This window comes from Sus scrofa, unplaced genomic scaffold, assembly GCF_000003025.6.
Source record: "Sus scrofa isolate TJ Tabasco breed Duroc unplaced genomic scaffold, Sscrofa11.1 Contig2548, whole genome shotgun sequence".
NCBI classification, from domain to species: domain Eukaryota; kingdom Metazoa; phylum Chordata; class Mammalia; order Artiodactyla; family Suidae; genus Sus; species Sus scrofa.
In genome coordinates, this window is record NW_018085121.1 from 16,815 (window position 1) to 41,407 (window position 24,593).

The 24,593-nt window shown below is 36.3% G+C and overlaps 1 pseudogene; it reads left to right on the forward strand.

Annotated features, from left to right (window-relative positions):
• The first annotated feature begins 247 nt into the window (after positions 1-247).
• On the forward strand, positions 248-18,802 carry LOC110258619 (annotated as a pseudogene).
• Positions 18,803-24,593: the final 5,791 nt, after the last annotated feature.

Consider the following 24,593-nt stretch of genomic DNA (forward strand, 5'->3'; position numbering starts at 1 on the left):
ACTGCACTTCTATCTTGAATTAATATGTCATTTTATTCCTTTGATATATGTAGGCTAATCATCTAGTTTGCAGAGGGAAATGAATGTTTTATATGTGAATTTCCTTCATTTAATTCCACTACTGTAATACATGAATATGAAACTTTGTTTGTTCCCAGTTAGGAGAGGTATTGTAATAGGGAAGAAACTCTGTGCTCTATTGCAAGTTAATCGCTAAAGGGATGTTGCCCATAAGTTTAAATACATAATGGCCCACTTCTGGAAATCTCGCCTCTCAGGTAATGACCTTTAAGACAAAATACCTTTGTTTAGCTCACAAGAAACATTCTGACAAGTCCTACCTGTGAATGGCTGCAGGAAGGAAGAAATTGATACATCCACTCCAGAATCTGGCTGGAACCCAGAATTTATCTCTTCCTCTTTTAATATAAAAGAAGCTTGAATTCTAATTTGGGGATGATGGTACTTGAGACACTAGTCCATCATCTTCTCGTCAGCTTCTGGCTTTCCAAATAAAGTGATCTTCCTTGCCACAACACTTCATCTCTCAATTTATTGGTATGTACTATGGTAACCAGTATGAGTTTGGACTCTGCAACAATATCTTACACCCCTGTTAGTTGTGTATTGACTCAGCTACCTGTGCCAAGATCCTACCCTGGCATAAACATTAGAATTTTTTAATACTAATAAACTTACTAAAGCACAATTATACATGATATATTGTATCCATTTAGTGTTTAAAAATTAAAGAAATTTAAAAGGCATTTAACTATTAAGACTATATTCTGCCTGGTTCCATTTGTAGACAACTTGAAAAGGTATACAGTAAGATTGACTTCTTTGTTAAGTATTTGTTTTAAAGTTAATCCCCCAGTCCCTCTTTCCTTACTTCAGAAGGAAAAATGGAATAATAAACATAATTTCTGAGGGATGCAGTAAGAAAAAACATAATCTATAAAAACTTTTGTGTAGTCCAAAGAACATATTCAAGCATATGGAGTGTATATGGTTATGCAATGTTTGTATGTTTTTTCTCTCAAATAAACAAACTCACACACATATGCAAATGCACAAAGATGTTTAAAATTTCATGTATTATGTTGAAGGAAACTTTTTTTTTTTTTTTTTGTCTTTTTGCCATTTCTTGGGCCACTCCTGTGGCATATGGAGGTTCCCGGCTAGGGGTCGAATCGGAGCTGTAGCTTCCAGCCTACACCAGAGCCACAGCAATGCAGGATCCGAGCCACATCTGTGACCTACACCACAGCTCACGGCAATGCCAGAACCTTGATCCACTGAGCAAGGGCAGGGATCAGACCTGCAACCTCATGGTTACTAGTCAGATTCGTTAACCACTGCGCCACGATGGGAACTCCTGAAGGAAACTTCTACAGAAAGTTGAAAGGTAAAGAAATGAAAGTAATGAACATTTGAAATAAGGTAAAATCATGGATTACAGAAATGTAGACAAAATGACATTAAGTACAGTGTGTGACCTTACCTTTGATATGAATTAATTTTTCTATATTAAAGCCTCAAAGTCAGTTTCACTTTTATATTTATGGAATGGGGCATTCAGTTCACCAGAAAATGAGGCAAATATCTCCAAACTGACTGATGCTAATTTTTTTCTATGAATGTGAGATTTCAAAACAAAATACCTTTATCCAGGGGAAACTAGATGACTAAACTGAAAAACTTATAATCAGTTCCCATGAACCACTTATTATTGGAGAAATGTGGGTATTCCTATTGCTGCCTTAACAAATTACTACGGTAATGGATGAAAAATTAACGTTCTAGAGGTCAGAAGTTTCTGTTCCTCTCACTGGACCGAACACAAGATGTCTGTGAAAGCTGGGATCCACCTGGATGTTCCAGGGAAAATGCATGGCCTTCCTAGATCACTTTCTAAGGTCCACCTGAATTCTGTGTCTCATGGTGCTTCCACCATCTTCAAAGCTAGAAGCGTAGCATCTTCAAATCTCTCTCTGACCAATTTTTCTTCCTCTCTCCTACACTTTCAAAAGATCATTGCCATTATTTTACACCAACCTGGATAGTCCAAACTAATCTCATTGTAGAATCAATGATTAGAAAATTTATTTTACCTGTTGGCTTTACTCCCCTTTATTATAAGCTTATATATTCAAATATTCTTGGGATTAGGATGTGAAAATCTTTTTGAAGCCCTTATTCTGCCTACTACAAAGTTGTTTTCTGATGCATATTATGTGATGTCATTCAAGAGTCCTTAGAGGAAGAATCAAACACAGAATGCATTATATCCTCTGCAGTGAATAAAATTTTTCTTGCAAAATTATATACAAAATTATTTGGGGCACAGAATATTTAAATTTACCCACATCTTACTCTAACCTAAAATCGCAGCCTTGTTAAAGTGTGACAACAGCCAGGACCTGCAGCATCAAACCTCTGAGAGTTGTTAGAAATGTAGAGTCTTTGGCCCAATTGAAGACCTATTCAATCAGAATTTGCACTTGGATTAGAATCCCTGGTGACTTGTTCACAGAGTAACATGAGAGAATGCTGATGTAAAATGGGTTTTCTCACTTTCTTAGTGTTCAAATTTGGGGTAGCATGATTATTTGTTTTGAGTGCTGTCCTATGTATTATGGGAATTTAACAGCATCCTTCCTGACATTGTCAAAACTCCAGAAGCAAAACGATCTCTAGTTTAGAACCATGACCAGAGTTTAATAACTGGAAGCATCCTGGTAGAATTCCATCAAAACTCCTTCCCAAAATCAGATTGCAATTTTCAGCAGGATAGAGGATGGAGTTAAAATTGTATGACCTCACAGAAGGAACATCTCTAAAAATTAAATCATTTAATCTCTATAATGTGCTAAGGTAGGTTATGGTGCTTAAAAATATCTAAATATATCTCAGAACTTACAAACATTTTTAATTAGGGACTAATTGCACTTTAGCTTCAGATAGAAGTATGAAACTCCTCATAGCACTAGTAAAGTGTCAGGAAGCCAAGATAAGTATCTCCCAAAGTTTTATCTTAAAGAAAACAGAGTTGTTCCTCTTGTATAGAGGGAAATCATAATTTTCTAAGGGTATTGTAGGGTATGTCCCCACCACAAGTCAATACTTTGAAGACTCAAAGAACCTATTCAAGACAGTTGCCTCAGTCTCACAGGGCTTATAACCTATCTCCTGAGAAACAGAGAATCAACAGGTAGACCAAGCCCCATAGGGAAATCATGTGCACACAGGTCACTATAAATGAGGGAAATGTACCTAATGAGCAGACATAGAGAGCTGTAAATATCTCTTCTACTCAGTCCTTCAGCCTGTGCAGTTTGGGTGGGTTAGATTTGGTTGCTGCTAAGTCTGGTGTGCATACTGATGCTTGACCTCTTCCTGATGTCTTGTCTGGGGACATAGCTTCAGTCTCCATCATTAACCAGGCATGGAAGAGATTCTGACTTCCACACAGAGACCTTCTTCTCAGAGTTCCATGCAGGTGAGTCCAAGAGACCAAAGGTCACTGCAGGAAAAGTTATAGGGTATGAACTCAAGAATATTTACCTAAGGTCACCTGAACACTAACTCAGCCTAGCCTAGAATCCATAGACCACTGTGGTTGTTTGCCTGCTTGATTAAATATCAATGTATTTTTATGAAGCTAAAAAGAGAAACAAACATTAAACTCAGTAAGACAATGTTTAGTGATGCCAATAAATGACAGGAATGGAGGCCCGATTAGAAGGGGATGAGAGGCACAAAGTGCTTCCAGAAAATATCCAAGTATCTTATTAATTAACTGGAGCAGAGAATGGAGTATTATATACGGAAGAATGTAAAATGAAGTGAAGGCATTTCTAACTTTTAAGATAAGGCATATTTGACTACGTTTCTTCCTTGATGAGAAAGAACACCACCAAGGCATGCTTGCAAATATATCCTTCCACCAGTAGTACACATATTTCACAGTATATGGGACATATATTACACAGTGTCTTCTATAAACAAATGAAAAAATTGAGGTGCAAAGAGGGGCACGTTAGTGAGCTTACTATGCAATCATTTCATTTCCCATGAGGCTGAATATGTATGTAGATTTGTTAACCATTTACTTTACCTAATATTATCTGTGTGAGTCCTTTGTTGTTGTATACTATGATCAGAGACATTTTATTCTTGCTGTTGATTGCAATCTTTCAAGAAAATAATTGAAGTTTTTACTCACAAGCTAGTTGTTTGACTTTTTGTTATTTTATGTAGGTATAGATGTATTTGAGGAAATATGAGTGTATATAAATTCTGTGTGGTCAAATCTATCAACCACTCATATTGTGCTCTCTCCATTGTTTTTTTCTGAAAGAAATGATCTGTCTTTTTAATATTCTTTCTTGAAAATTGTCATTCTAAGCAAAAATGATAGTGAAAGGTCTGCATCCTTAGTGCTAATAAATCACCCATTATATTTTTACCCAGAAATTTCACATCTCTGTTACTCTTTATTGTTATTTTTGACCCTGTACAATTAGATCTATTCCTAAATGTTTCATCAACCATCATTTGGAAAGCATTCTTCTTTATCATTTGACTGAGAAAACACACATCTTCCTGAGCACATTGAAATTAACAATCTTCGTGTAAGATGAAATTATCACTTATATCCTACTTTCTCCCTATATCTCAAATGCACTTTGGTTATGTTTATATTTCCAAGTCATATAGTGACCCATGTTAATATTGCTACATTATCTACTCTTTCATATTTTTACATAACTTTCGAATAGATTGTCATTCCATTTTACTACATACAGTTGTTTTGAAACCTCCCTACTTAATGTATCATTTTCACTGACACTTTTCCCATAAGATCTTATGTTCTTTTAAAACTCCTTTTCTGTATGAGGCACACATACATACTCATTTCTTTACACTAATGAATGAATAGAATCCTATATACATTCTAAATGCTCTTTATGTTTTAGTAAAGTATTTTTCCTATCTTTTGTTCTGTTTTCCTTCTTACTCAAAAGTTCTTCACAGACCTGCTTCCAAACAATAGCATAATGAAGACATTTTTTTTATGGCTATAAAACTTTTCATGGTGTTCCTGTGCTCCTCTCTCTTTGGTGGTCTTTCATATTCATCATTAGATTGATATTATGTCAGTGCTACAAAAGTATGTTGACATGGCGAAGATCCAACTGTGCATGATTTTGTCCCCAGGGTTCACCAAGACATGTCCAGATATTTTTATGATGGTCACACACAATAGGGCTCCATAGAGGTCAAGGATGCTCTAAACATCCTACAGTGCACAGGACAGACCTACACATACACAAACAATAACCTGGCTAGAATGTCAATGTGTCAATACTGGAGAATCCTGAGTCAAAGAATAACTGTATTTTGAATATTTATAGCTGTCCTCAGATTTTTCCCTTAAATGTTGTAACACTTCACTTCTCTGACAGAAAAATCAGCGAGTACACCCTGGCTGATAGTTCAGAAGTTCTCACCCCAAAATAGGGCGACAAATGTGACAGATCTTTACATTTTCACATCTTTTACATTTTTTCCAAGGACTACGGTATGAAATATTTCATGATGGTTTCTTAAACTATATCCCGAGTTAGATGTATATGTATACATAGATACAGATATCTTAAAATCCAGGTTTTGAGAAAGAATATATATATATATATATCTTATGTATATATTCTTTACATATGTATAGATAGATAGATAGATAGATAGATAGATAGATAGATGATAGATAGAAAGTTTTGTGTTTTTATATACATACAGACTATGTTAACAGATTCTCATGTGTCTTTAGTACAAGGCATAAAAAGGCAATGCCAAAATCAAGGCACAAATTTACTTGTACCTGGGAAAATTGAAGCCAGAATTTTCAGATACCATGTGTGCATAATCTGAGCTGATCAACTGGAGCCATAACAGCTCTGACTTTGAATCAGAGGAGTTAGTGGTGAAAAAGACATGGAAATAATATAGCCTTGAAGACTAGGATTTATGTGTTTGTCTATGTGTTGTGTGTTTCTGTCATGCCTTGTGGAATGTGAGAAGCCCTCAGAGTTGGGGTCTGAGCTCATGTATTCCAAGGTGACTCTCATATACAGAAGCCAGAACCAAATCAATGCAAGGGATTCATTTAAACATACAAGCTACCTTTGCAACAATTTCATAGAGTGCTAGAGTTACATACTGTAGATAAGGGACTCTGATGTCTTGAAGATTTAGCAGCAGTAGGGAGACCACTTTGTTCCCAACAGTTTCTGACACCCTGTCCCTCACTCTCCTCCTGACCATTACCCCCCATGGCAGCATCATTTTTTTAAACTGACCATCTTAAACAAACACCTCTCTGGGAGTTTCGCACTAGCTGATTTTTCCTGCCTGGCATACACCTCTCCTAATGGTCACGGCTCTTGTTCTTTTATCCTTGAGTCTCTGATCAAATGTCACCTTATTTTCAAGTCTTGCCAAATCCATTAAAAAAATAATAAAACAGCCTTCTGAGAGTTCCCATTGTAGCTCAGCAGGTTCAAACCTGACTAGTATTCATGAGGATGCGGTTCAATCCCTGGCCTACCCAGTGGGTTAAGGATCTGCCATGCCGTGAGCTGTAGTGTAGGTACAGTTGTGGTTAGGATCCTACATTGTTGTAGCTGTGGTGTAGGCTGGCAGCTGCAGCTCAAATTCAACCCCTAGCCTGGAAACTACCATATATTGTAGGCATGGCCTTAAAAAGCAAAAAAAAAAAAAAAAAATAGCAGCCCTCTTTACATTTACTCTATACTTGTTTTCATTTTCTTCATAGCACATGTTATCATTGGACATGCTATATATATGTTTTATTTGTTTATGTTATTTCTATGTCACTGGATTTTTTGCAGCTTTTGTTTTCATCACTCAATACTCATCACTTGAAATATTGCCAACTCAATTTATATTCCTCAAATGAATGAAGACTGTCTCATTGAAACTGGAATACATGACATCTTGAGGGGGGAGCTGAGAATTGGAGAAATTTGTTAATTAGAGATGACACAGGCAATTCAAGAGGACCAACGCTAAAAACAAAATATGATATTAATTTTGACAGCAAAACATAAATGGTGGCATTTTAACAATGTGACTATTGCCCATGAGTATAAAATAAAGATGTTATTTTCCCTTTCCCTGTAGTCACCTACAAGACACCAAAAAATATAACAGGAGATTCAGAATTCTTCTTTGAGATTTTCAGAGAAACCAGAACTGCAGCCCCTCATATTTGGAGTTTTCTTCTCCATGTACCTGATCTGTGTTTGGAAACCTGCTCATCATCCTGGCTATCAGCTCAGACTCCCACCTCCACACACCTATGTACTTCTTCCTCTCCAACCTGTCCTGTGTAGACATCTGTTTCACTTCCACCACCATCCCAAAGATGCTGCAGAACATCTGGACACTGAGCAAGTAATAACCTATGAGCTGCATCATCCAGGTGCATTTTTCATGCTGTTTGCAGGGTTGGACAACTTCCTCCTGACTGTGATGGCCTATGACTGCTTTGTGCCATTTGCCACCCCTCACTACACGGTCATCATGAACCCCAACTCTGTGCAATTCTGGTTCTGGTTAGCTGGATCATCAGTGTCTGCATTCCTCGTTACAAACCTTAAGCCTTAAGGCTATCCTTGTGTAGAGAGGTGGAAATCCTCACTATTACTGTGAACTCAAGTTGTTGATCCACTTGCCTGTTCTGACAACTTTCTTAATGACATGGTGATGTTTTTTGCAGCTGCTCTGCTAGGTGCTGGTCCTTTGTTGGTATCTTTTATTCATACTCTAAGATAGTTTCTGCAATACATAGAATTTCATCAGCTCAGGGGAAGTATAAAGCATTTTCCACCTGTGCATCATGCCTCTCAGTTGTCTCCTTATTTTATTTTACAGGCTTAGGTGTATACCTTAGCTCTGCAGCTACTCATAGTGCACACTCAAGTGCAATTACCTCAGTGATGTACACTGTGGTCACACCCATGTGGAACCCCTTCATCTACAGCCTGAGATATAAAGACATAAAGAGGGCTCTGAAGGTATTTTTAGAATGGCATCTAGAAAAGGTCATTTGTTTTCAGCTGAGAAGGTCACATGATTGAAAGTTTCAAAGGCTCAGAGCCATAAATTTCAGCTCTTTGATCATATTCTTTGATCAGATTATGGGAATCAAACTTCCTTCTTTTTATTTTTTGAAATTTTCATTTATTTGACTTCAACTCTTCCTTACAATTTGTGGAAATCACTTGATTAAGCTTTTTGAACTCCATCATATCTAAAAATTTTTCCCTTTTATGCTTTTCTGACTCTCTCAAATTTATTCTCAACCTTGGATCTGAAAAACAAGGGAAGTCCCATTTTTCATATGACTAGAAAGATTTATCTTTTTTATTGAAGTACAGTTGATTTACAATGTTGTAAATACTTTTTCAGATTATTTCCCTATGTGTTATTAATTTATTTGTCTTTTTATGGCCACACCCACAGCATATGGAAATTCCCATACTGGGGTCGAATCAGAGCTACAGCTGCCAGCCTACACCACAGCCGAAACAACATGGGATCTGAGCCACGTCTGCAACCTACACCACAGCTCACAGCAATGCTGGCTCTTTAATCCACTGAGCAAGCCCAGGGATGGAACTCACATCCTCATGGATACTAGTCAGGTTCACTACCACCGAGCCATGATGGGAACCCCCAGTTATTAATTTTTCTTCCATTTAAGTTTATTTTTATTGAAGTATAGTTGATTTATAGTAGTATATGAGTTTCAGTGTACAACATAGTGATTCAACATTTACAGGTTATGATTCATTTAAAATTATTGAAAAAATATGTCTGTGCTCTATAATATGTGCTTGTTGCTTATTTATTTTTTCTATTTAAAAATAATTTATTTATCTTGCCCCTTCCACCTTCTTTTCCCAACTGGTAACTGCTAGTTTGTTCTCTATATCTGTAAATTTGTTTATGTGTTTATACATACATTTGCTTGTTTCCTTTTTGTAGATTCCTCATATAAATTTTTTTTGTCTTTTTTAGGGCCACATCCACAGCATATGGAGGTTCCCAGGCTAGAGGTCTAATCAGATCTATAGCTGCCAGCTTACACCAGAGCCACAGCAACACCAGATCCAAGCCCCTTCGGTGACCTACACCACAGCTCACAGCAACACCAGATCCTTAACCCACTGAGCAAGGCCAGGGATCAAACCCGCAACCTCATGGATCCTAGTCGGGTTCATCAACCACTGAGACATGATGGGAACTCCCATTTGTTGAAAGTTTGAAGATCTCATTGATCTCTACTGTTGTCTTTGTCTCTATTTCATTAATTGCTGCTGATATTTATTCCTGTCCTTCTACTAACTTGGGGTTTGGTTTGTTCTTCTTTCTCTAGTTACTTTAGTTGTAAGTTTAGGTTGTTTACATGAGATTTTTCTTCTTTGCTGAGATAAGATTTTGTTGCTATAAACTTTTCTCTTAGAACTTCCTTTGCTGTGTCCCATACATTTTGGATTGTCTTGGACTTTGGGGGGGTTGTTTTGTTTCTTTTCATGTGTTTTCTTTTTTGGGTACACCCATGGCATATGGAAGTTCCAGGACCAGGGATAAAATCTGAGCCACAGATGCAAACTACACCACAACTGCAGCAATGCTGGATCATTAACCCATGCCTCAGCATGACCAGAGCCACTGCAGAGATAATACAGGATCCTTATCCTACTGCACCACATCAGGAACTACTGCATTGTCGTGTTTTCATTGTCACTTGTCTCTGGGTATTTTTTTATTTCCCTTTAATTTCTTCAGGTATCCATTTGTTGTTTAGTAGCATATTGTTTAGCATTCACATATTTTTGGGGGGTTTTCAGTGTTTATCTTGTGGTCAATTTCTAGTCTCATAGCACTCTGGTCAGAAAAGATGATAGATATAATTTCAACTTTCTTAAATTTACTGAGGCTTGATTTGTGACCCAAGAAGTAATCTATCCTGGAGAATGTTCCATGTATATATGAGAAGCTTTCACTATTACTGGTACAACCACTATGGAAAACAATATGTAGGTTCCTCAGAAAACTAAACATAGAACTTTCATATGATCCAACAATCCCATTCCTGGGCATATATCCCAATAAAACTTGTACTCAAAAAGATTCTTGCACCCCTGTGTTCACTGCAGCACTATTCACAATGGTCCAGACATGGAAACAACCTAAATATCCATCGAACCTACACCATCCATGCCACCCTGAATGTCCATCAATAGATTAATGGATTAAGAAGATATGGTACATATATACAATGGAATACTACTCAGCCATTAAAAAGATCTAATAATGGCATTTGCAGCAATATGGATGCACATAGGGATTCTTATACTAAGTGAAGCAAGCCAGAAAGAGAAAGACAAATGCCATATAAGATATCATTTATATGTGGAATATAAAATAAGGCACAAATGAACCTATCTACAAAAAGAGAAACAGACTTACAGACATAAAGAATAGACTTGTGATTGCCAAGGGAGAGAGGGGAGAGAGTGGGATGGGAGTTTGGGATTGGCAGATGCAAATTTTTACATTTAAAATGGTTAAGCAATAAGGTACAGCACAGAGTACTAGACAAAATCCCTTTGTATAGAATATGATGGAATATAGTACGAGAACAAGAACGTGTATGTGTGTGTGTGTGTGTGTGTGCACGCATATACCCGCATCTAGAGAAAGAGAGAGAGAGACTGGGTCACTATGCAGTACAGTAGATATTGACATAATACCATAAATCAAGTATACTCTAATTAAATAAAATAAAAATAAAAATGACCCATCCACAAATCAATTTTGTAATATTCAAATCAATTTTGTAATATTTTGTAATGAATGTTAATTCATTTCCCCTGAACACCATTCCTAAAACAGAAGATGGAGTTATAATTGTATGGTCTTGCAGAATAAACTTCTCTAAAAATTAAATCAGTTAATGCCTATTATGTTCTAAGCTAGGTTTTGGCACCTAAAATATCTAAGTCTGTCTCATAACTTTAAAACATTTATTATGAGGGCAAAATGATAGCTCTCAACTTCAGACATAAGTATAAAATTCCTAATGGTTTTAGCAAAAATGTAGGAAGCCAAAGAGTATACTGCCCAATGTTTACATTAAAAGAACAAAGTTGTCCCTCTTACAAGAGGAGAATGATAATTTTCTAAGGGTGTAATGGGCTGTGTACCAGCACAAGACAATACTTTAATGATCCAGGGAACTGTCAATACAGTTGCCTCATATATGTTGGCAAAACTTAATTCAGAGTTAGGATAAGGTACTGGGAGTTGAGCCCTCTGGAAGGCAAGAGAGTTAATGGAGAAGGATTAATAGACACAAAAATCTCCTGACTTATAACTGGTATCCTGGGAACAGAGAATCAGAAGAAAATATCTTTCTGTCCAGATCAGTGTCCACAGGGAAATAATGTACTTATAGGTCTTTGTAACCTGAGGGAAATACACTTAATGAGCAGACATAGAGAGTGTAATCTCTCCTCTGCTGCAGCCTTCCTGGGCATGGGAGAAACAGGTTCTTGCTTTGGGAGTCCTTAATCATACTAAAAGACTGGTGCTTGACTCCTTACTGCTGTCCATCTGGAGACAGAGCTCACTCTCCATCATCAACCATCCAGGAGGGGATTCAGAATTTCAAACAGATACCTTTCTCTCACAGTTCCATGCAAGATTCCAAGAACCCAAAAGACCCTGCAAGAAAAGGTCAGAAAGGATGTTTACCAGAGGTAAGTGAGAAACATTTCAGCCTAGCCCGGAGCCCAGAGACTACTATGGGTGTTTGCTTGCTTGATTAAATATCAATATATTTTTAGATATTAAAGGATAAGTGAACATTAATCTTAGTAAGGTGATGCCAATAAATGATAGGAATGGAAGCCCAATAAGAAGAGTGATAAGAGACATAAAGTATTTCCAGTAAAAGTATAGCATTTGTCCAATATCATATTAATTAACTGGAATAGAGAATAGGGTATTAGCAATGGAGGGATCTAAAACACAGTGAAGGCATTTCTCTCTTTCTATTTTTTATTTTTTTGCTTTTTAGGGCCACACACACGGCATATGGAGGATCCTAGGCTAGGGTCTGAATTGGATCTACAGCTGCCAGCCTACACCACAATCACAGCAACACAGGATCAGAGCCACATCTGCAACCTACTCTACAGCTCATGGCAACACTGGATCCCTGACCCACTGAGTGAGGCCAGGAATCCAACCCACATCCTCATGGATACTAGTTGGAATTGTTTTTGCTGTGCCACGACAGGAACTCCCAATTCCTTTCTAATATTTGATGGGGCATATTTGACCATGTTTTAGTAATATTGATCAGAAAATTCACACTAAAGAATGCTTGCAATGCCTTCTTGAAACACCAGTTGCCAAAGACATACACTTCATAGCATCTTCTGTTAAAAAAAAAAAAAAAAAACAAAGAAAGAAAATTTGTATGTAAAGATGGGTTGCTAATGATCTTACTTTGAAATTATTTCATTGTCTCTAAGGCTGAATATGTATGTGGATTTTTTTAGCCACTTAAATTTCTCTGTACCTCATTATCTGCATGAGTTCCCTGCTTTTGTATAATAGGATCAGAGAACTTTGATTCCTGTTTTTGAGTGCAAGCTCTCAAAAGAGAATTGGAGATTTTTTCACAAATTGGTTGTTTGATTTTAAGTTTTCTTATGTAAATATAGATGTATTTGAAAGGAATTTTGAGTGTACATAAATTTTCTGTAATGTAGTCACATCTACCAGTAAGTCATATTTGTTCTCATTGCTTTTAATTTAACTTTCCAAGAATTGGGCTTATGCATTAAGAATCATTGTTTTAAAAAAAAAATGATAGTGAAAATTATGCATCCTTATGTGAAAATTCATTACCTAAATTTATAAGTATAGTTTTTCCAATTTTAAGATCTCGGCATTCATTCCTCACACCATTGCTTCTCTCCTCATCCATTAGCCCTCCCCACTATCCTCCCCCTCCCCTTGGCAACCACAGGTCTATTCTCATGCCTATGATCTTTTCTGTTTTGTAGATAGGTTCATTTTTTATCTTTGTGATCAGATCTGTATTTAAATGTGCATCACATTCGCCACCATTAGAAGTATCCTTCATACCAGTGACACAAGATCACCTGTATCTTCTCCTGATACAGGATACTAGATCCCACAATCTTCCTAAATAGGATAATTTTAAACTTTAGATCCTCTTTTCCGATACCATTTTAAAGGCCCTTTCATTATGGAGTTCCCTGTGCTATACAGGAGGATATCATTGCTTCTCCATTCTAAATGTAAAATAGTTTGCATCCTCTTTATAGAACATACTTGAAGGTTTGCCTTTTATTGTGTTACACGCAGTTGTTTTGAAACAACTCCACTTAATCTAATTTCATTCTCACTGATATTTCCCCCAAGTTCTGAGTTTATTTTAAAACTTTTCTTTCTATATCATGCAAGTATGCATACACATACACTTTTATACAAATGCAAGAATAAGACCTTGCACATTGTAAATACTCTGTTTTACTGCATCATTGCTCCTAAGTTTTGTCCTGTTTTCCTGCTTAGTAATTCCTCACAGACTTGTCTCCAATCACTAATTTAATGAAGATTCATAACTGTTATTCCATATTGTTAAATGTATTTATATTATATATCTGTATAACAGGTCATAGTCTGCCTGTGCTACTCTCACTTTGATGGATTTTCTTACCCTTTATCGTCAAGTTGTTGTTATATCAATGCTACACAAATGTATTGAGAATGACATTCAAACTGTCATTCTTACCATGAATGATTTGTCTCCCAGGGTTAACTGGGCAATGTCCAGAGACTTTTTTGGCTGTCACACAGGGAGGGATCATACTGAAGTATTATACATAAGTCAGGGATGCTCTAAACTTGGGACAGTTCACAGAACAGACCCCACCACAAACACTGATCTGGCCCAGAATGTCCAATGTCCATTGTGCCAACACTGAAGAACACTTAGTTAAAGAATATCTATATTTTGAATATATATAGCTATCTTCACACTTTTCCCTAAAACTTTTTCTTTTCTTTTTTTTTTCTTTTTTTTTTTGGTCTTTTTGCTTTTCTAGGGCTGCTCCCGTGGCATATGGAGTTCCCAGGCTAGAGCCAGCCGGCCAGTCGGATCCGAGTCGCATCTGCAACCTACACCACAGCTCATGGCAACGCTGGATCCTTAACCCATTGAGCAAGGCCAGCGATCAAACCCACAACCTCATGGTTTCTAGTCAGATTCGTTAAACACCGAGCCACGACGGGAATGCCAACATTTTTCCCTAAAATCTTTTAACACTTTACATTTCTGCAAGGAAAATTGAAGAGTATATCTTTGCTACTAGTTCAAAAATTCCCACCCTAAAATGTGTCAGATGTTTAAGTTTTTTCCCCAGGACTGTGGTATGACAGACTGCAAGAGCTTTCTTATTGTTACCTAAACTATGTAGTGAGTTAGAGCAAAGATTTATATATATATAGTCACCATTTTGATTTGCTTGTTATTATCATTTACCCATGTATTATATGCTCATTTTTCTACGTCCCAATTTTTCTACAATTGATTTTGAAGCATATTTTGGGTCAATTTTTTTTTAATTTACTATGTTACACATGTCTGTGTCTTTCTTCTAAATTTCTTGCATTATTTAAGATGGTTTTTCTGGCCCATTAATTTTATATATTTAGATGTCAAGATATTCATCTAAAATGTGTAGGTTACTCTTACGCTCAGTCCTAATCGCTCTAATTTTTGTAAGCTGTTTGAGGGAGGCAAAAAACTTCATTTTTTCAAGGTAGGTGATTATGACAACTTTCATCAACAATTCAATTTTTGCAAATGAATTGAAATACAATCTTACCTCATATTAAATGTTTGTATATAATAAGACCTAAGTCACAGTTCATTCATCAAATAATAAAACTGAGCAGGTACTACCTGCCAGGACATTCTAGGAACATTATTTAATATATTATTTCCATTTAAGTCATTGTCAATTCAATTAATCCACATCGATATCATAAATTACTACTATTTCATCTCTTATTCAAATAGTTTTTAATTTTCCATTCGACACTGTTTACCACACTTGTTTTGAATCACACTATTTAGCATGTTTTCATTCTCCTTGTCATTCTTTTGCTTTCCTAACTTTTTGTTTTTCTAAATTTATCCTTGTAGGAGTGTACTCATATTCACACACTTGCTAAAACAAAATTTGCTGCCTGTTATTAAAAATGGCCAACATTCAATTCATATTCATTGTACTTTTTATACATCCTTTTATAAAGTCTTGGTTTATTCCCTTTGCTTAATTTTCTCTCCATCTGTACAATTTGTGTTTCAGGTCATAACTACACTGCTACTTTCACTTCTGGATAAATTTATTTTTTTTTTATTTTTCCTGGGCATCAAGGAACTCTAAAGCCTACAAAATGTCTCCAGAACCAAAGAAGATTTTCTTTACCACAGTCTCTCAGGGACAATTTGAGTTCATCAGATCTTTATTCCCTTTCATGTCTATTTTCTATAGATAGATGATAGACAGATGGAAGACAGAAGAGAATATAGATATACATTAATATCCAGGTTTACAGAAAGATTATAGGTATATATACAGGCATATTTGTTCACTGAAAAGATTTTTTATGTATCTTTAATATAAAGGAGAAAATGTCCATACCAAAATCGAACTCCCAAATTTATTGGTACCTGAGATTACAAACTGGATTTCTGGATGTTGTTTGTACATAATTTGATCTAATTAACTTGAGTTACATCAACCCCTAAGCCAGAGTAGTTAGGGGTGAAAATACACAGAAGTAACACAAACTGGTAAGCCAAAGTTGTGTGTGTGTGTGTGTGTGTGTGTGTGTGTCCATGGATTGTGCAGTGCAAGAAGTCCTCAGAGCAGGAGCACTTGTTGGAGACAGTTTCGATAATCTTTTCTTAGCCTCTTTGATTCTATTTTCTATGCTGAAAACTCCATCTTGTCCTGCTTTACTTTACCCCATATTCCTGCTTGAAAAACTGTTGCAGTGCTGGTAAATACTTAAGCTTAAGAACAAAGACCAAAAGGCCTAAGTCATTCATATGGTCAGCTGAATGAGGACATAATGCATTGGTCTAGGCATGCCAGACCTGTGCAGATTGGCACACCATTTGCATAGCATGATGTGTCCTGTTAAAATAAGAAAAGAGGAACTTCATGGCCCCAAGTGGTTATGAGCAGTGTTAGCAGAATATGCATTAGCAAAGAGAATCAAGATGCAAACCTAGGCACACTGGGTTGCCACAGATAGGCATGCCATTTGTGGAAGCACAATGATAATTCTCTAGATGCTATGCATAGATAGCTAAGGCCAACCTTCCTCAAATGCTAATGATTGTTAAATGCCTAAAGGTCAGAGTAAAATCTTAACCATCTACCAGATATGTGACTTTTAATAATAAAAGAACTTTTAAAATTAAAAAAAAAAACTATATCCTGCACCTATCCCTCCTCACTTATGTAATCCTAAAGAGCACAATAAAAGCAATGTGGTTTCTTGAGGTGGTGCTCTTAGTCCCTGAGAACTTGAATCCCCTGGTTCCCACCTTTAATTAAGATAAATATCTCTGTGTCTTGTTTTATGTTAACTTTTTTCCTTAAGTTTCACAGCACCCATTCTTCAGCCCTCACCTGCTGAGCTGGTCTCAACAAGTACTGAACTCATATATTCCAAGGGGATTCTTATATAAAAAGGGCAGAACTCAATCAACAGATGGATTTCATTTATACATACAGGCCACCTTTGCAAGAATTTCATAAAGTGCTAGAGGTACACACTGTGGATGAAGGAATCCTTGTGACTTGAAGGTTCAGCAGCAGCAGGGAGGCCACCTACACTTAGTTCTGCAAAATCTCTGACATTATCTTCCTCACTCTCCCTCTTTCCCTTTACCATCCCCACAGTGGCTTTTTTTTTTTTAAGGCCATACCTGCAGCACATGGATGTTCCCAGGCTAGGGGTCGAACTGGAGCTACAGTTGCCAGCCTATGCCACAGCCACAGCAACATCAGAGCTGAACCGCATCTGCAACCTACACCACAGCTCATGGCAATGCCAGATCCTTAACCCACTGAGTGAGGCAAGGGATCAAACCTGCAACCTCATGGTTCTTAGTCAGATTCATTTCCACTGTGCCACAAGGGGAACTCCTAGCTTCCTTTTTTAAATTCAAACATCTTAAGCAAGCATCATCTTCAGGGCCTTTGCACTGTCTGTTCTCCCTGCTAGGCACCCATTTCTCCTGAAGTGCTCATGGCTTCTGCTCTCTTTACCTTGAGGTCTCTATTCAAATGTCACTTTATGTGCATGTCTTGCCTGAATAGCCATAAAAAAATAGCAACCCCTCCTTGCTCTTTCCCTTATACTTGTTATCATTTAGCTCATAGCTCTTGTCACTACCTGATATACTATATGTATTTTTTATTTCCTGTATTCATTCTCCATGACTGAATTTTAGGAGATTCTATTTTTAACAATCATAAACACATTGTCAAATCAAAGAACAAAATATTGAAATTATTTTTAACAGAAAAAATATGAATATTAACATTCAACAATGTGTGTAATGTCCACTTGTATGAAAATTATCCCCTTTCCTTGTAGTATCCTCCACCACATGGCACCAACGAACATAACAGGTGTTTCAGAATTTCTTCTTATGGGATTCTCAGAGGAACAGACAGCAGCCCCTCATATTTGGGCTTTTCCTCTCCATGTACCTGATCACTATGTTTGGAAACCTGCTCATCATTCTGGCTGTCATCTCAGACTCCCACCTCCACACACCCATGTACTTCTTCCTCTCCAACCTGTCCTTCGTAGACATCTGTTTCATCTCCACCACCATCCCAAAGATGCTGTGGAACATCTACACACAAAGACAAGTTATAAACTATGTAGCCTGCATCATCCAGGTGTATTTTCTAATGCTGTTTGCAGGGTTGGATGACCTCCTCCTGACTGTGATGGCCTATGACCGCTTTGTGGCCATCTGCCACCCCTGCACTACACAGTCATTATGAACCCCCAACTCTGTGGAATTCTGGTTCTGGTTAGCTGGGTAATCAGTGTTCTGCATTCCTTGTTACAAACCTTAATGGTATGGAAACTATCCTTCTGTAGAAAGGTGGAAATCCCTCACTTTTACTGTGAAGTCAATCATATGGTCCGACTTGCCTGTTCTGACACATTTCTTAATGATGTAGTGATATATATTGCAGCTGTGCTGCTGGCTGGTGGTCCTCTCACTGGAATATTTTACTCTTACTCTAAAATAGCTTCCTCCATACATAGAATCTCATCTGCTCAGGGAAAGTATAGAGCTTTTTCCACCTGTGTGTCTCATCTCTCTGTTGTCTCCTTGTTTTATTGTACAAGCATCGGTGTATACCTTAGCTCTACTGCTACCCACAGCTCACACTCAAGTGCAACAGGGTCATTGGTGTACACTGTGGTCACGCCCATGCTTAACCCCTTCATCTACAGTCTGAGGAACAGAGACATAAAGAGGGTTCTGATGGCATTCTTCAGAATGACAGCTATAAAAAGGCCACTTGTCCTCAACTCAGGAAGATCACATGATTGAAGGGTCATGAGTCTTAACTACTCATTGAATTATGGAAAATCAGTGTTCATGTAGAAGGGTGCTTACACATTGGAATGAAAGGGCCGATGACTTGTTTTATGCCTTTTTATTGTTTATCTTCCTATTTCTCCTTGAAAACTTCCAGTGTTTCCCACTCATGAATCTTTCCATTGCTCTTAATGAAATATCTCCATCTTTTCTAACATTAGTCATAATGATAAAAAGGAGCAATGAATGTACCTTATGAAAACCATTCATTATATATGTCCTCTTTATGATTGTTCCCTGGTAGTAAATGTTTTTCCTTGCATTTTTTAAGTCTAAGTCACATTTATTTTTGTTTTTATTTCATTTGCTTTATTTATTTATTTTTATACTCAATGAAATTTATTACATTTATAGTTGTGCAATGATCATCACAATGATATTTTATAGTACTTCCATCCCAAATCCCCAGCACATCCCCCAACCTCCAAACTGTCTCATTTGGAAACCATAAGTTTTTCAAAGTCTGTGAGTCAGTATCTGTTCTGCAAAGAAGTTCATTGTGTCATTTTTTTAGATTCCACATGTAAGTGATAGCATATGGTATTGGTCTTGGTTTTTGTTTGATTTGTGTTTTGTTTTTTGTACTATATGGTATTTATTTTTTTATTGGTGCGTATATGCTCATGATTTAGGCGTAATTTTTTTTTTTTTGTTTTGTTTTGTTTGTTTTTTTTTTTTTTGTTTTACTAGTTATTATCTGGTCTCACACAACCATGGCCATGAAAGTTTCCCAGGCTAGGAGTCTAATCAGAGCTATTGCTGCTGGCCTATGCAAGAGCACAGCAATGCCAGATCAAGCCACATCTGCGACCTACACCACAACTCATGGCATGCTGGATCCTTAACCCACTGAGCGAGGCCATGCATGGAACCCGCAAACTGATGGTTCCTACTCAGATTCATTTCCACTGCACCAAGATGGAACTCCAAATCATTGTTTTTTTTTTTAAGACTTTTATTTTTTTATTGTAGTGATTTACAATGTTGGTCAAATTCTGCTATATAACAAAGTGAGCCAGTCATATATACACATTCTTTTTCTCACATTATCCTCTATCACGCTCCATCTTAAGTGATTAGATATAGTCCCAGTTTTATACAGCAGGATTTTCATTGCTTGTCCACTCCAAATGCAATAGTTTGGCATCTACTAACTCCAAACCCCCAGTCCATCCCACTCCTCACCCTTGGAAACCACAAGTCTGTTCTCCCTGTCAAGGAGTTTGTTTCTTTTCTGTATTATGTTCACTTATACCATATATTAGATTCCCATATAGGTGGTATCATATAGTGTTTGTCTTTCTTTTTCTGACTTACTCACTTGGTATGAAATCTCCAGTTCCATCCATGTTGCTGCAAATGGCATTATTTTGTTCTATTATATGGCTGAGTACTATCCCATTGTGTATATATACATCTTCTTAATCCATTCATTTGGATAGACATTTAGGTTGTTTTTATGTCTTGGCTATTGTGAATAGTGCTGCAATGAACACATGGTGCATGTGTCTTTTTCAAAGAAAGTTTTGTCTGAATATATGCCCATGAGTGGAATTGCTGGGTCATATGGTAGTTCTATCTTTAGTTTTCTGAGGTATTTACATACTGCTTTCCATAGCGGTTATACCAATTTACATTTCTACCAACAGTAAAGGGGGGGGGTCCCTTTTCTCCACGCCCTCTCCAGCATTTGTTATTTATTAACTTACTAATGATGGCCACTGAGATCAGTGTGAGGTGATAGTAGTTTTGATTTGCATTTCTCTAATAATTAGTGATGTTGAGCATTTTTTCATTTGCCTGTTGGCCATCTGATTATCTTCTTTAGAGAATGGTCCATTCAGGTCTTTTGCCCGTTTTTCATTGGGTTGTTGGGGTTTTTTGTTGTTGTTGTTGTTGAGTTGTATAAGGTTTTTGTACATTTTAAAGATAAGTCCTTTGCCAATATTTTCTCCATTCCATTGGTTGTTTTTTTTTATGGTTTTCTTTGCTATGCAAAAGATCGTAAGTTTGATTAGGTCCCACTAGGTTATTTATGTTTTTATTTTTGTTGCCTTGAGGGACTGACCTAAGAAAACATTTGTACAGTGGAAGTCAGGGAATGTTTTGCCTATGTTCTCTTCTAGGAATTTTATTGTGTCTTATTTTATTTTAGGTATTTAAACTAAACTAGGTATTTAGTTTATTCTTGTGCATGGTGTTGAGGGTGTGTTATACTTTAATTGATTTATATGCAGCAGCCCAGTTTTCCCAGCATCACTTACTGAAAAGGCTGTCTTTTCCCATTTTATGTTCAAAGATTAATTGACCATAGGTGTCTGGGTTTATTTCTGGCTTCTCTATTCTGTTCCATGGGTCTGTATGTCTGTCTTGGCAGCAGTATCACCCTGTCTTGATGACTGTAGCTTTGTAATATAGCCTGAAGTCTGGGAGAGTTTTGACTCCTGCTTGGTTTTTGTTTCTCAGGATTGCTTTGGAAATTCTGGGTCTTTTGTGGTTCCATATAAATTTTGGGGTTGTTTGTTCTAGTTCTGTGGAAACTGTCATGGGTAACTTGTTAGGGATTGCATTGAATCTGTAGATTGCTTTGGGTAGTATGGCCATTTTTACAATATTAATTTTTCCAGTCCAGGAGAATGGAATATCATTCCATTTCTTTGAATCCTTTTTTATTTCCTTGACTAATGTTTTATAGTTATCAGCATATAAGTCCTCTACCTCCTTGGTCAGTTTTATTCCTAGGTATTTAATTTCGGGGGGTACAACTTTAAAAGGTACTGCATTTTTATATTCCTTTTCTAATATTTAATGAAATATTAGTATACAGAAATGCAACTGATTTCTGAATGTTAATCTTGTATCCTGCTAATTTGCCAAATTAATCGGTTTGAGTAGTTTTTGTGTGGACTCCTTAGGGTTTTCTATATATAGTATCATGTCATTTGCATACAGTGACAATTTTTGATAATTTTATTTCTTTTGTTTGTCAGATTGCCGTGGCTAGAACTTCCAATACTATGTTGAATAACAGTGGTGAGAGTGGGCATCTTTGTCTTATTCCAGATTTTAGTGGGAAGGTTTTTAATTTTTCTCCATTGAGTATTATATCTGCTATGGGTTTGTCATAAATGGCTTTGATTATGTTAAGGAATGTTCCCTCTATACCCAATTTGGTAAGACTTTTTATCGTGAATGGATGTTGGAGTTTGTTGAGTTCTTTTCCACCTCTATTGAGATGATCGTGTGGTTTTTGACTTTTCTTTTGTTAATGTGGTATTGATGTGGTTGATTTGCATATGTTGAACATCTTGTGACTTGGATGAATCCACTTGTTGTGTTGTATGACCTTTTTATATGTTGTTGGTATGTATTTGTGTTTTTGCTTTATTTGATATTTTATTTCCTTGTTTTTGAACTTAGGGATCCTTGGGGAATCTCACTTGGTTGGGCATATAGTTGTTCTTATGGTTTTTTTTATTTCTGCAGTATTGTTGAGATTTTCCTTTTTCATTCTTTTTTGTTTATAGCTATTAGTAATTCTTCGTGTTTGGTATTACCCTGTGAAGGCATGTATTTCCGGTATTTTGACTCCTATAATTTTTTTATTACCATTCAATTTCACTAGTAGTGATTAGTCTGCCTTGCAAAACTGGGGTTTTGTTTTTTTTCATGTATTTCTTAGATTCTCTGGGCACGTATCTGGTATGGTAGTCTTATTAAAGAAATCCTTGTCCCATTCTCTTATTATTTCCTTCCTTCTGCTGACCTTGGGCTTTGTTTGTTCTTCTTTTTCTATCCTTTAGAAAAAGAAAGGTTAGTTTGTTTATTTGCGATGTTTCTTATTTCTTGATGAGCACCTGATTTGTTATGAACTTCCTTCTTGGAACTGCTTTGCTGAATCCCATATATTTTGAAGTGTTTTCTTTTCATGTTAATTTATCTCATGGTATTTTCTGATTTCTCTTTTGATTTCTTCATTGATGCATTGGGTTTTTTCGTGGCATATTTAGTCTCCACATGTTGGTTATTTTCATTTTTTCTTTCTGTGCTTTTCTAGTTTCTACTTTTCTAGTTTCACACCAGTGTGGTTGGAAAAATTGCTTGATATAATTTATACCATCTTAAATTTGGTGAGGTTTGTTTTCTGGCCTAGTATGTGATGTATCCTAAAGAATATTCCTTGTGCTTTTGAAAAGAATGTGTATTCTGCTTTGGGGGTGTCATGTCCTGTAGATATCTACTAAGTCCAACTGGTCTATTGAGTCATTTAAGACCACTGATGCCTCATTGATTTTATGTCTGGATGATCTATCCATTGTTGTACATTGCTAGAGTCCCCCACTATTATTGTATTATTGTCAATTTCTCCTTTAAATATCAGTTAGTATTTGCTTACTATACTTACATGTTCTTGTATTGGGTGAATATATATTAAAGAGTGTAATATTCTCCTCTTGTTTTGATCCCTTTATCATTCAATAATGCACTTCTTTGGATTTGTTACAACTTTTTTAGTGTCTATTTTGTCCAATAGAGTATTGCTACCTTCATTTTCTTGTCATTTTCTTTGGCATGAAATATCATTTTGCATCCCTTCACTTTCAGTCTGATTGAAGGATCTTATTTTTTAATCCAATCAGCTATCCTATGTCTTTTGATCGAAGCATTTAGTCCATTGCCATCAAAAAATTATTGATATGTCTGTACTTATTTCCATTTTATTACTTGTTTTCTGGTTGTTTTGTCATTTTTTATGTGTATTAATTTTTATTGTTGAAATTTGATCATTTCTTTGGTACACTGCTTGTGTTCATCTCTTTTTGATTTTTGTGTATCTAGTGTAATATTTTGATTTGTATACCATGAGGTTCCTATATGTTGACCCATAATTATTACTTGTTTAAAATTAAGAGTGACCAAAAACAAACACATCTAATAGATATATTTTTACTCCTCTCCCTGGCATTTTGTTTTTCATCTCTTATCCTTATCCTTTAACTATTTAGTATAGTTCTAGTTGCTTTTATAGTTTTGTTATTTAACCTATGGACTAGCTTATTTAAATGTTCTCTGATCTTTACTGTATATTTGCCTACCTAGTAGGATGTTTACCATCCTATAAATTTTTTACTTCTTTTCCTATTAAAGAAGAATCTTCAACATTTCTTTAGGGTAGGTTTAGTATCAATGAATTCCTTTAGTTTTTACCTATCTTAGGAGTTCTTTTTTTTTCTCCTTTTATTCTAAATAATAATCTTGCTATGTAGAATATCCTAGGTTGCAGGATTTTCCCTTTCAGGGATTTGAATATATCATGCCAGTCTCTTCTGGCCTGAAGAGTTTCTGCAGAGAAATAAACTGATGGCCTAGATTTACTGGAAGAGGAGGTGTGTTCCCTTGTATATGATGTTTTGTTTTTCTCTTGCGGCCTTTATAATTGTCTCTTTAACTGTTACCATTTTAATTACAGTGTGTCTTATACTGTGTCTGCTTGGGTTCATTTTGTCGAGATCCTTTGTGGGTTCATGGTTTTGTTAGTATCTTTCGGTTTGGTTGCCACTTCCTGTATCTGGATATCTGTTCCCTAATTCAGGTTTGGGAAGTATTCAGCCATAATTTCCTCAAACACTTTTCAATTCCCTCCTCTCTCTTCTTCTAGCACCCCTTAATGCAAATGTTGAAATGCTAAATGTTATCTCAGAAATCTCTTAAATTGCTTTCCTTTTTAATTTATTTTTTTTCT